The sequence below is a fragment of the Pleurodeles waltl genome, chromosome 5 (genome assembly GCF_031143425.1).
Source record: "Pleurodeles waltl isolate 20211129_DDA chromosome 5, aPleWal1.hap1.20221129, whole genome shotgun sequence".
In the NCBI taxonomy this organism is placed as follows: domain Eukaryota; kingdom Metazoa; phylum Chordata; class Amphibia; order Caudata; family Salamandridae; genus Pleurodeles; species Pleurodeles waltl.
This window is the reverse complement of record NC_090444.1, coordinates 1,058,325,270-1,058,337,353: the sequence shown is the minus strand read 5'-3', so window position 1 is coordinate 1,058,337,353 and position 12,084 is coordinate 1,058,325,270.

The following is a 12,084-nucleotide window of genomic DNA, read 5'->3' as shown; positions in this document are numbered from 1 at the left end:
CAAAACCTGATTTTTCTACATGTGGCCCATAATTTTTTATGTGTGCGTAGAGATAAAGGGAGGTAAGGATGATTTTAGGGTTTAAAGGTTGGTGGAGGTAAAGGGAGGTAAGGATAATTTTTGAATTTAGGGATGGGTACAGGTAAAGGGAGGTAAGGGTAATTTTAGGCTTTAGGAAGTGGGTAGAGCTAAAGAGAAGTAAGGAATCAAAAAAGGGAGTTCCCATAGGAAATTATAAAAACACACACACACACACATATATGTATATATATGCATATATATACAATTTCACATATATATACACATATATATGCAAATATATATGTGTGTGTGCACACACAGGTGTATTGCTTTATTGTTTCAGGATTAGAGTGCCGCATAAAATATGCACAAAAAAAAGCCAGGAACTCTGGGTAGTTCACAAGCTTAGATGGAGAGCAGCTCCGTTCTAGGGAGAACCATACAGCACCACCAACACTCTGAATCTGCTCACCTCAAATCTTCATTTTTCTAGCAAAGCTTTCAAGCATAGATTTGTACAGTTCCATCCACACGAAGCTAGAAAGTTACAAAGGGTGTAATTACGACCTTGGCAGAGTGGATTACTCTGTCACAAACGTGACGGATATTCCGCCCGCTCGCCGTATTACAAGTCCCATTATATCCTATGGAACTTGTAATACTGCAGAAGGGATATCTGTCACATTTGTGATGGAGTAACTCCCTCAGCCAAGGTCATAATCCGGCCTCAAGTCTTTTGCCATTTTTACAGCAAAGTCTTTAAGCATACGGTTAGCCAGTGCCATTTATGCTGAGCTAAAAAAAATAACAAAAGCCTTTTACGTGAGTAGTGAGAGATGGGGAGTGCTGCATGAGGTATGAGGAGCAAGAGATGAGTAGTGAAAGATTTGAAGTGAGGGATGAGTGATTTGGAGTGAGTGTTGAGGAAATGAAGACTGAAGACTAAAACACAAAACCAAAGATGAAGGTGAGGCAGGAGGAGTGAGGAATGACGAGGTAGGGATGAGAGTTAAAGAGTGTAAAATGGTGAGTGAGAGATTAAGACATTGGTATGCAAAGTGATTGAGGGGCAAGGAGTAATGAGTGAGGAGTGAAGGATCAAGAGTAAGAGAGGAGAAGTGTAGGACAAGCAGTGAGCGAAGATAAGTAAAGAATGAGGTGTGAGGGTTGAGAGGTGAGGGATGATTAACAAGGGTTGAGGCCTGAGCAGTCAAAAATGTGGACAAAGAATATGGCACAAGAAGTAAGGGCTGAGGCATGAGCAATGAGGAAGGAAAGGTGAGAAGTGAAGGAGACAGGAAGAAGAATGGGAAGTGAAAAAGGAGAATGAGGGGTTATGGACAAGAAGCAAGGAATGAAGAAAAATGAGAAAAGAATGAGAATTGAGGAACGGGAGATGAAGATTGAGGGATGCGAAATCTGAAGTAAGGGATAAACAATAAAGAGGTGAAATGAAAATAATGTGGAATGAGTGATGAGGAATGAGAGATGATAAATAAGAATTGAGGGGTGGAGAATGAGGGTGAAAGAAAGACGTTTGGTGAAAGTGGGATTAGATACTGCACATTTGAAGGATGGAGAATGGGGAATGATGGATGAGGAGCGAGAGATGAGAAATAAGCAATGAGAGATGAAGTGTGAGGACTGAAGGTTGATTGATGAGGCTATAGTGAGAGATGTAGTATGAGGGAACAGTGAGGGATGAAGAGTGAGGAATAGAAGGTGAAGATCTGTGTCTTGAGGAGGGGAGGGGAGAATGAGGATATCCTCATATGGTTAGGGTCATTCATCCAGTTCCATTGTCACTGCTAAAGTGAGGGGGTGAGCAGTGATAGATGAGGGATATCGAGTAAGAAATCAGGGGTGAAGAGTGTAGAATGAGGGAAGAAGAGTGATTAAATGGTTGAGCTAGTGAAGGATTAAGCGAGAGGAATAAGGAAAGAAGTTTGAGTGGTGAGGATCAGGAGAGAAGGAGAGTGATGGATGGGACGAATGGTGATAAGTGAGGGTTGAGAAGTGAGAAAGAAGGAAGGAGTGATTTAAAGTGAGGGATTAAAGGTGACAGATGAGAAATGAAGGGCGAGAAGTTAGATATCAGGGCTGAGCATTGAGGAGTGAGGGATGATAAAGACGAATGACAGTTGATTAAAAAAGGATGAGAAGCAAAGAAAGAAGAGTGAGGTCAATAGGGTACTTGTGAGGAATGAGAAATGAGGCATCAGATGTAAGGGGACAGCATGTCATAAAATGGACAGCGTGATATACATTTTAAGCTATTATTATTGTTCTTTTCACCTATTTCTCAGAGGGGGATGTTTGAGTAGTGAGGGATGAAGAACACCCTGTCTGACAACCTGTAAAGTTTGTTCTTTACAGGGGGACTGCATCCCATGTCAACATCCCGGACGCACAGATGTGTGAGTCCAGGGGTGAGGGGAAACAGGGAGGAAAACTGTTCCAGTAACTGGTACCAGTAAACTCGCTAGTCTAGGGTCAGGGAGTCAGAGAGGTTGACACCCTCCACTGACCCATCACTTTGTTGTGGAAAGAGGAGGTCAGGAGGTCCTCCACACCTTCATCTGTCACAAGGATCATGCTGACCAGGCATCTCAAAGTGAGCCTTTAGCCTGTGTACATGAATCACCCTTAGGTGGTTCCTAGGGGTCTGGAGGTTCACTAAGTAAGCGGCCTCCCCCTCATGCTCCTTTATTTCATATGGGCCAGTCCAGTGATCCTGGAGAGCTCTGAGCTCTACTGGTTCAATGACTCATACTTTGTTGTGAGGTTGAAACTCCACTAGAGTGGCCTTCAGATCATACCAGCGCTTCATTACCTCTTGACTGGCCTCAAGGTTGCTTTTGGCCTTTTTCCAGAAGCGGTGCGTCTGATTGCAGAAGGCCAACATGTAGCTGACCACATCCTGGGGGGTTTCCTGTGAGCTTTCTCTGACCCCTCCTTGACAATGCTCAGGTGCCCCCTAACAGGGTAGCCATGGAGATGCTCAAAGGGACTAAACCCTACCCCCTTTTGGGACACCTCTCTGTAAGCAAAAAGAAGGCATGGCAAGAGGACGTCCGACTTACGCCTCATGGCCTCAGGTAGGATTGTAATCATGCCGTTCAAGGTCTTGTTGAATCTCTCGATTAGACAGTTGGATCGGGGATGGTAGGGTGTGATGAACCTGTAGGTTACACCACATGCATACCACTTGGTTCATGTATGCGGACATGAAGTTAGTGCCTTTGCCAACACAGATAAAGATCCCCATCAAGGTTCTGGTCACCATAGGTGCAGTACCACCATCAGAGAGATTGCCTCTGGGTAGTGTGTGACATGGTCCACCAAGACCAGGATGAATCTGTTGTCTAGGGCTGTATTGGGTTCCAATGGACTAATGATATTGATGCCCACCCTTTTAAAGGGGGTGGCCATGACGGGAAGTGGGATCAGGGGAGTCTTCATCTTTTTCCCTGACTTCCCACTGGCCTGGCAGGTGGGACAGGACCTGCAGAATGTATCTGAGGCTGTCTTCATTTGGGGCCAATAGAAGTGGGTGACAAGCCTGGAAAGGTCTTGTCTTGCCCTAAATGTCCTGTCCAGGGATATGTCATGAGCCAAACCCAGTAGGAAGGCCAGGTAACACTAGGGGACCACCAGCACACATGCTGCTTCAGTACCAGGAGCCGTAGGCTCACTATGTAGGTGAACATTATCCCAGTAAATCAGGTAATCCACAGAGGCTTCACCTGCTGTGTGAGCTGAGGCCTGTTGCCTCAAGCCCTCAAGAGTGGGACACTCTTCCTGCGCTTTGCAGAATTCCTCTCTGGTGGGTCCACCCTCAACTTGCCAGCCAGCAAGCTCAGGTAGGTAACCTAGAGTGGCAATGTCCTCCCCGGTTTGCTCAGGTGCCTCCTCCTCAGGGACCCCATCAACCTCTATTGCGGGAACTCCTGGGACCGTTTCCTGTGCCCCTGCCTCTCTCCTTGGCAGCTGTCTGGGACATTCTTCCAGGCTCCAGATGCCCTTGACTTCCCTTCAGAGCAGCCATGGACCCTGTGGTCATACAGACCCACTCAGGCAATCCCATCTTCTCCAAGTGAGACCTGAGCTCTACCTCTCTCCAGGTAGTGTGGTCTAGTCCATTGCCTAACAGACAATCAACCCGCATGGCAGGACTCACAGCTACTTTCAGAGTACCAGAGACCTTCCCATTCAAAGGGAACCAGAGCGACCGGTAGACGGCTCTCGCGATTGTCAGCAACTATGACTTGGTGGAATGTGTTCAGTAGGACCTGCTCTGCTGACACCATTTGACCCTTGACAATATTCATGCTGGCTCCTCTGTCATGCAGAGCCTCCACTTTCTGCCCATTAATGGAGACCCACTGCCTATACTTAGAAATATTGGTAGGCATGTGGGCTTTTGGCACCATATCTGCATCCCCCAGGGAGCTTACAATAACCTCTGTCTGCTCCCTAAAGCTAACTGGGACTGCCTCCTCCCTGAGCGCTACACTAGCCAACCCAGGTGTCTGCCCACCAGTAGGGTGCTGTGCCCTCCATTTGGAGTCTCTCTTAGAGTAACCATAGCTGGAGCACTCTGTACATTGGGGTACAAACCTCCCTGTCTTATGACCGAAGAACCCTTTCTTCTTAGGATCAGACTGGGACCGGTTACCACTATTACCTTGGGAATTATTTTGGGGGCCTCTAGAGAACTTCTTCTGTTGGGAATCCAGGCCACCTTCATGGGTTTACCCCGAGATATATTTTTGGACACTCTTGTGGTTGCCCAGAGGTACGCCTCTTCAGTAAGCTTCCTGGGATCAGTCCATTAACTGTCAACCAGGTGCTGGCACAACTCTGCAAAACAAATACTGAGCATATGCTCTCTCACAATTAAATTACACAGCCCAACATAATCACTGACTTTGCTGCCCGCACCCAGCCATTCAGGGCCTTACTGGAAAAATCAATGAAGCCTACCCAGGACTGGTTGGGAAGCTTGTTACAGTCCCTGAATCTTTGTCGGTACTTCTCAGGAGTCAGTCCAAATTTGGCAATCAAAATGGTTGTTTTGGTTGCCCTTGTTTTGGTCCCCAACCTCTAATGTCAGAAGTGTGTCCCTCCCAAGTGTAGGCAAGTTGTTCCATAGACCCATGCTCCAGTGCTCTTCAGAAACCCTGTGGGTATTTAGTGCAACTCCACAACCGGTAAACCACTTGTCAATGTTATCTCCTACCACATAACTGGGTGCCAAATCCTTGGGTATACGAACCTTCTTGTCTCCATCAGGTGCTGTACGTATGCTGCCACATCACTGCTGGACTCAGATTGCCTAGCCTTGAGGTCCAGCTCTTTAAGACTCAGTTCATGAGCCAGAAGTAATTTATTTTCTGCCAAGGCTTTCTTAGCTTTCCCCTCAGCCTTCGTCTCGTCTGCCTCCATGTTTAATCTTGCCAACTGCAGCCTGAATTCTCTCTCCTTTCCTCTGCAATCAGGCTGTGACTGGAGACACAGCTTCCTGGTCTCGCAGGAGGAACAAATCTAGGAGTGCCATCCACTACTGCTGTTGACAGCTCCTTAGAAGAAGAGCCCTTCTCAGGGCTCCCAACTCATCATGCTCTTGGGAGCGGGATTCTGCCCAGGCCACCAGAGCCTTTTGGTGCTCCTCCTTCTTGAAGGCTCCCCGAGTAGGTACCCTATCCCCTTGCAAAAGCCCTTCATCTGGTTAACTGTGTACTCTTCCAGCCTAGCCATGTCAAACTCCCCAGCTCCACTTGTGGGCCCAGCCAGAGACATGATGTACAGGATTGATTAAAAATGTCAAGCAGTGAAAGTTTGCATTGGTGAAAAAAATCTAATTGAACTTTAACTGTGGGTACGTAGTGTACACCAAGCTATTGTATGGCACTGCACAAACACAAGTCCTATCCTCACCGCTGATCACCAGTGTTAGAAATTGGGACTCTAGTTGGCAGAGGTATACACCCTTGTCCAAGTAGGGACCACAACCCTAGTCAGGGTAAGTCACAACAAAACCCAAAGTATCCTGTGCTCACCCCTGGTAGCTTGGCACAGATCAGGCAGGCTTAACTTAGAAGCCAATGTGTAACGTATTTGTGCAATAACTCATCCAGTAACACAGTGAAAACACCACAAACTACAACACACAAGTTAAAAAAAATAGCTAATATTTATCTGGATAAAATAAGGTCATAACAATGATAATCCAATGTACACAAGCAAAGTTATGAATTTTTAAAGATTAAATCCCAATAAAGCACTTAGAAACACAATAGCTGCAACTGGGGGTATCACTGCATCATTGACAGAGTTGTCCCAATAACCTGATGCCATAGGCGCCGGTCACGGAATCACACGGACCCCAAGGGCATAGTAGCTTTAAAAAAAAGGAAGAACCAAAGATGTTGCATGGAGTCATGGAGGTGATGAGTCGCTGCAGCCGGTGTGACGTCAGTCCCTTACGGCATCTGGTGATGTGAGGCGTCAGTTCCTAGTGACCTGGCAGGGTCGATGGGTCAAGTTGGTCAAGATGTGATGCTTTGACTTCACAGTGTTGGGATTACACTGCGGACATCAGTGACATCGCGGCGACATCAGACTTGCATTGAAGGCCGCGGTCGTTGTGTGCAATGAAGACCACGGAGCCGGAGAAGGCAGCAGTGTGGCGTCAGGCAGCGGCACCTGTGCTGAAGTGGCTGAAGTCGGTCCAGGAGTTGCTGAAGTTGGAAAACTGTCTAGATGCTAATAGATGAAGTCTTTGTTGGCCCTGAGACTTCAGAACAGGAGGCAAGCTCAATCCATACCCTTGGAGAGCACTTTTTGGGAAGGTGGAGTCTTTCCAGAAAAGTCAGAGGCCAGCAGGCAGCAGGGCAACAAACAGGGCAGCAGTCCTTCTCAGAAAAGCAGTCCAGATGAGTCCTTTGGGCAGCCCGCCAGCTCCTCTGACAGAGTTCAGATGTAGATCCAGAAGTGTTTCTTTTGGTGGGGTTAGAGACCCAGTTTATATACCCAAAAATACCTTTGAAGTGGGGGAAACTTCAGGGAGTGGTTTTGAGGTGCACTCGTTCTGCTTTCAGCCGAGTCCTGTCTGCCAGGCTCCCTATGGGGGGTTGAAAGTCTTTTGTGTGAGGGTGGGTCGCTGGCCTCTAAAATGTAAGAGGGAGCCTCTCCACACTTCCTGCCCCTGGAAAACCATTCAGTATGCGGATGAATGCAGATGCGACTGATGTCTGTGTTTATGGTTGGCTGGGTGGAATGCACAAGGAGAGCTGTCAACCAGCACAGGCCACACGTGGATTGGAGACATGCTGTAAGGCACAGATGGCAGTAAGTGCAGGGAAATGCCCACTTTCTAAAAGTGGCATTTCTAAAATAGTACTATTAAATCCAACTTCACCAGTAAGCAGGATTTTCTGTCACCACTCTGGCAATACTAAACATGACAGAGCTAATCCTTCCAGATCAGAATCTACCACTCAAAAGTATATGAGGGCAGCTCTAATGCTAGTCTATGAGCGGAGCAGGCATCACAGTACTGGAAAACGAATTCATGAATGTTTCACTACCAGGACATGGAAAACAAATAAGTACATCTCCTGCCTTTTACCTTCATAGCACCCTGCACTGTGGGTTATCTAGGGCCTACCTTAGGGATGACTTATATGTATAGTTTAAGGCTTGGCAAGTAGTCTTTAATGCCAAGTGGAAGTGGCAGTGGAACTGCACGCACTGGCCTTGCAATGGCAGAACTGAGACATGGTTACAGGGCTACTTATGTGGGTGACACAATTAGTGCTGTGGGCCCACTAGTAGCATTTAATTTAGAGGCCATGGGCACATATATTGCACTTTACTAGGAACTTACAGGCAAATTAAATATGCCAATTGAGTAGGAACCAATGTTACCATGTTTAGAGGAGACAGCATATGCACCTTATCACTGCAGTTGTAAAGTGTGCAGAGTCCTAAAACCAGCAAAAACAGGGTTAAAAAAATGGGGAGAGGCAGGCAAAAAGTTGGGGAATGACCACCCTAAGGCTGTCAGGTCTAACAGGTGAGTAGAAAACAGTCAGAGATAATGGGTTGGAATAAGGGATGAGGGATGTGGACAGACAACCGGAGAGAGAGGGATGAAACAAAAAGTACATTGAGCGACGCAGAGTGGGGAATGTGAAGTGATTAATAAAAATCAGAAGTGAGAGATGACTTAAGTATGGGGAATTAAGTGTTGCTGATGGATGGTGAGGGATGAGAAGTGAGGGTAGAGGAGGAAGTAGGGCATTTAGGGGCCTCCTTTACCTTTTGTCGGCCTGTTCTCCGCCAGGGAGACGTAGTAATTTACTATGTTGCCTTGACGGAGGTGCCCACCACCAAATTTTGAAATGTCCTTTGGCCCGATGGACATTTCAAACAGTGAGAGGTACCACTATTCTCTCTCAGCCAAAAATGTAAACCGGGCCCTAAGCGTGATAGAAGAGAAGTAAAGAATGAGGTGTGAACCTCGCCAACATCGTCCAATCCCACAAACTCAACATCATCTCCTACGCAGACGACACCCAACTGATCCTCTCACTCAGCAGGGACCCCGCCGCCACCAAAACCAACCTCCACGACAGACTACATGCCATCGCCAACCGGATGGATAAGAGCCGCCTCAAACTCATCTTGGACAAGACAGAGATCTTCATCCTTGGCTCCAACCGCTCTGCATGGGATGACTCCTGGTGGCCAGCCACCCTAGGAACCGCACCTATACCCACCACCCACGCACACAATCTAGGCTTCATCTTAGACTCATCGCTCACCATGACTCATCGTCAACACCGTTTCATCTTCCTGCTTCAACACCCTCTGCATGCTTCGCAAGATATTCAGATGGATCCCCATTGAAACAAGAAGAATGGTCACCCATGCCCTCGTCAGCAGCAGACTGGACTACGGCAACGCGCTCTATGCAGGAACCACATTCAAACTGCAGAAGAAGCTACAACATATACAGAACACCTCAGCACGCCTCATCCTCAACATCCCACGCTGCGACCACATCTCAGCCCTCCTCAGAGACCCACACTGGCTTCCTATCACCAAGAGGATCACCTTCAAACTCCTCATCCATGCCCACAAAGCTCTTCACAACACGGGCCCTGCCTACCTCAACAAGCAACTCTCCTTCCACGCCCCCACCTGCCAATTCCGCTCCGCAAACCTTGCCCTCGCCGCCATCCCTCGCATCCATCGAACTACAGATCGGCAAATCCTTTTCCCTTTTCCCACCTCGCCACCAAGACCTGGAACACCCTCCCCACCCACCTACGACAGACCCAGGACCTCCTGACCTTCAGGAAATGCCTCAAGACTTGGTTGTTTGAGCAGTAGCAGTTCCCTCCCACCCCCCCTCAGTGCCCTGAGACCCTAGCGGGTGAGCAGTGCGCTTTACAAATGCTTGATTGATTGATTGATTGAAGTGGACGGGAAGGGCTGAGAGATTAAAAGAAAGTCAGGAGCGAGATGTGATGAGTAATGGATAAGGACTGATGAGAGGGTTCAGGAGTAAAGGATGTGGAGAGGCGTGTGTCATGTGTGGAGCGGGGATCGCTTACTTACAGTGAAAACCTGGTTTATGACATGGTATACTGGAACAAACCAACTAGAACTCTACCATTCCACCATTCCCCAGGCTCTTTGGCCAAGGAACATCTGGGGTCTATTGCAAGAATATCTGTTAACTCATAATTTCAACGGCATGAACAACGGTTAAAGCTTGGATCAAAGATGCAGAATGGGAGAGGGAAGGGGAAATGATGGGAATGTGTATACAGACTAGTTCCTGGACAAGAGCTCCAAATATAATGGTACCTAAAGCACCCTTTTGGCCCCATTTCAGATGTCATTAATGCCACTGTACTTTGGAGGTACTATCCTGATGTGTGGAAAGGATTTCTGGGACAAGGTTCACACTGCTAGATGGTTGATGTATTCTAGGGAGGGCCATTGGAATTATGTGGCAGGGGAGGTCCAAATTGTGCTACATAGTTGATTAAATTATGTGACAAGAAAAGGGCAAATTATGCGACATGAGGCACATTTTGTGATATTATTACTGCATTATTTTGTCATTTATACCCAAGTTGCCATCCTCCAGGACCACATCCAGGCTTCTATAACTTCATCACCAACTTCATTGCCCCCTTGCAATAGACTCCAACAACTACCCCTTCCTAGGTGACCTCAATTTCCATCTCAACGACCACAATGACATCAACACTGCCAACCTCCTTGACAGCATGAACATCAGACTCACCCAACTCATCCACGACGCCACGGACACAACAGGCCTCACACTAGACCCCCATCTTAACCTCCAGCGACCGCATCAGGCACAGCCACACCACATAATTCACCTGGACCGACCATTCCATTGTTCACTTCAGCATCACCAGCTCACGGACCACCTGCCCCAGTCTGCCCAATGCCCCACACAACAGCTGGGGTAAAGTCTCAAAGGACACATGGAACAATGCCCTCAACACCACCCACCCCAACTGCTCCAACAGCTTAGACCAGAACGTCAGAAATGTCAACAATTGATTCCCCAACTACACCAACACAGCAACAACACCCACAGAACGTCCACCAAGCATGCTAGCATGTACACTGAAGACCTCAGGACAACTATACAGCACTGGAAACAACTGGAAAGGAGATGGTACATCATCAAAGACATGACCCACAAGACCGCCTTCAAGGCAGCCCTCAACCTCTACCATAGACAGTTGAGAGAACCAAAGAAAAAGACATTAGCCTCACAAATCGAATCACGCTACAATAGCTACAAAGTGCTCTTCAACATGGTCAAATATTTTTCCAACCCCTCAGCCACAACAAACAACATAACCCCCCACAGGAACTCCGCAACAACCTTGCAAACGTCTTCGACAACAAGATCTCCAACTCTACAGAAACTTCAAGCCCAAGGTGACCAACTTCTTCAAGCAACACAAAAACCCTGCTACTCCCACAGACATCTGACTAAACGACTGGAGCCAGCTTGTCCCACAGGACACTGTCTCCATCATGAACTCAGTCCACTCAGATGCCCCAACCAACCCATACCCTCAACACATCTTCAAACACGTACTCACCAGCTCACTTGCCACAGCCACCTACCCCGAGGACAGGAAACATGCAGAAGCCAACATCCTACTAAAGAAACCCTTGGCAGATCCCAACTAACTCAACAACTACAGACCAATGTCTCTGCTCTTGTTCCTGGCCAAGGTGTTAGAAAAAAAAACACAACCAACAACTCTCCTCACATGTGGAATGGAACCTCCTACTCAACTCCTCCCAATCCAGGTCTGCAGCAATCACAGCACCAAGACAGCCCGCATCACAGCTACTGCTGACATCCGAGTCTTACTAGACCAAGGAGGAACTGCGGCTCTGGTCCTCCTAGATCTCTCATCAGCCTTCAATACAGTCTCCCACCACACATTCATCACAAGGTTGCACAACACAGACAATCAAGGACCCGCTCTCAGATGAATTACCTCTTTCCTCACAAGAAGAATGCAAAAAGTCCACCTTCCCCTTTACACCTGCGAACCTAAAGAAAAAGAAATCATCTGTAGAGTCCCCCAAGGATTCTCGCACATCCCCACCCTGTTCGACACGTATGTGACACCTCTGGCCAGCGTTGCCAAAATCCACGGACACAACATCATATCCTATGTTGACAAAACACTACCCATCCTCTCTCTCTCTCTTAAGACACCACCATCACCAAGACCAACTTTAACAACTGCATGACTGATGTCTCCAACTGGATGAAAGGCAACTGCCTGAAGCTCAACACGGACAAGACAGAGGTACTGATTTTCGGAAACAAAAGCTCCCCATGAGATGCATCCTGGTGGCCCTCAGAACTCGGACCTACTCCTACCCCCACTAACTATGCTAGGAATCTAGGCATTGCTCTGGACAACAAGCTAACTATGACGACTCAGGTTAATTCTGTCTCCTCCTCCTGCTTCTTTA